The sequence below is a fragment of the Lissotriton helveticus genome, chromosome 9 (assembly GCF_964261635.1).
Source record: "Lissotriton helveticus chromosome 9, aLisHel1.1, whole genome shotgun sequence".
NCBI lineage: Eukaryota > Metazoa > Chordata > Amphibia > Caudata > Salamandridae > Lissotriton > Lissotriton helveticus.
Window position 1 is genome coordinate 1,107,850,081 of NC_136070.1, and position 2,260 is coordinate 1,107,852,340.

Sequence of the window (2,260 nt, forward strand, 5' to 3'; positions counted from 1 at the left end):
AATAGACACACTCTATTGTTAATTATTTATAATAGGAGTAACCAGTGACCACACTAAATTAAGCAGTGCCACTGCTAACTGACAGCTTCAAGATGGCCCCAAAGAAAGGTTTTACCAAGAAAGTGGCCAGTGAAAAGAAGAAGGAGCCTACCATCACCACTACTGGTATGTTGCCCCAGATCTTTTTTGGAAAAGAAAAATCTGTGTCTGCAGCACCAGCTTCTGGGGAGCAAGCTGGGACCAGCACCGACCCCCAACATGGCACCGGAGGCCAAGAAGGAAGCTGTCCCTGTTAAAACTGAAGCAAAGTCCAAGGCTTTGAAAGCTAAAAGGGCTGTTCTTAAGGGGGTATACAGTCACAAGAAGAAGAAAATTAGGACAACCCCCACTCTCAGGAGGCCGAGGACCTTGAGGTTAAGGAGGCAACCGAAGTATCCCAGGAAGAGTGCTCTCGTAGGAACAAACTTGACCATTATGCGATTATCAAGTTCCCTCTTACCACGGAGTCTGCCATGAAGAAGATTGAAGATAACAACAACCCGCTGGTTTTCATTGTGGATGTCAAGGCTAACAAGCACCAGATCAAACAGGCTGTAAAGAAGCTTTATGATATTGATGTTGCCAAGGTCAACACCCTGATCAGGTCAGACGGCGAGAAGAAGGCATATGTGCGTCTAGCTCCTGACTATGATGCACTGGATGTGGCCAACAAATTTGGCATAATCTAAGCCTCCTCTGTAGACGCCGGACAGTTCAGAATAAAAAAAATAAAATAAAAAAAGCTGGGACCAGCACCCCCACATAAGTGGACCCACACCTATCTAGAGCCAAGCCCATGTCTGTCACAGAGGCAGCAAGTCTAATCACAGCAACGCAGGCGAGCATGATGTTGAAATTGACTTATTTCTATCGCAAAGTAGTACCCAATCGTTGCAGAAAACTCAGAGAGGTCAACAACAACAACAGCCACAACCACCAATAGTAGTTCTTCCCAAAGTAAGAGCAGTTCAAGACAATGTGTTTCATGCTGAGGAAGTAGAGCAATGTACTCTTTCAGAAGATCCATTGTCTTACAGATCTCCAGCTAGAAAAAGGAGGGTTAGTGGTGCATCTTCTTCTTCAAGCCCCCCTTCTTATGATCTAGACACTTCTTGGATACCGCCTCAGTCTGAGAGTGAGACATGCCATGAGACAACGCTAGGGAAAAGGAAGGTTCCAGAAAGCCTTAGAGGTTTGGAGACAGATGTAGAAGAGGAGGATGACAATAAGCCAGTCATCATGGATGTAAGCCTATCCCAACTTCCCAGAAAGGAATGTGGCCGTGGCACCACAGATCCAACGATTGACAGCTGCCATATTTGCAAAGTCCCAGCAGCAACCTACATCCACAACTACCTCAGTGGAAGTAGGTACTGCAGAGAGTCAAACGTCAAAATGACCACCTACTACCAGTTCATCTAACATTGCCAGTGGCACCATTGTCAGAAAGTTTAGCTCCTCAGCTTGTGACTTCTTTTCAGTTATCCAGAAGGAGCTGAACATTGTCATATGCTCCCTTTGAGAAGCAAGTGTTAGTCAGGGAAAGCTTGGTACAAACTATGGTACCGGGGCCAAACAACCCATTTGAAAAAGCACCATACATCTTGCACTGTTTGAGATGCAGTTCGAGCTAATTTTATAGCACAGGAGAAATACCAGGGACTAAAAATCTGTGCAAACGTTGTGAGGTAACCCACTCTGCTGCTCGCAGAACTCCACGTAGCTTGGTGGAGTTTTGCCACTTCACGGAGTTCTTGGCAACGGAACTCCGTGAACTCCGCCCAGGCTTTGGTCCCAAACCTGTCCTATTCAGTAAGAGTTGCTGTTCGGAATTGCTTGGACAAACTTTGCAGCGAAGAGCTGCTCACAGTATCCACCTAACAACAGACATGTGGACCAGTTGCCAAGCTGATGATTACATGTGCATTACTGCACACTGGATCTCTTTCATGGAGGCTAGAGAATAAATATATGCAGGTGTTGACACTGTTGTGATTTTTAATGCTGCTCTAAAGCATGCAAAAGTAGCCATAATTGCCACGGAGAAATCTCATAGAGCTACAATCATTTTAGAACACATTAACAACAAGGTCTTTGAATGGCTGCGACAAAGATGGTTTAACATTGGATTTGTTGTCACTGACAATGGCAGTAATATAGTTAAAGCCATGACTGAGTGTGGCTATTTCAGGGTCCTCTGTTTGGGGCACTGCATCAAAAT

General features: G+C 45.2%; 1 pseudogene; it reads left to right on the top strand.

Annotated features, from left to right (window-relative positions):
• The first annotated feature begins 258 nt into the window (after positions 1-258).
• On the top strand, positions 259-787 carry LOC144783278 (large ribosomal subunit protein uL23 pseudogene; annotated as a pseudogene).
• The last annotated feature ends 1,473 nt before the right edge of the window (positions 788-2,260 follow it).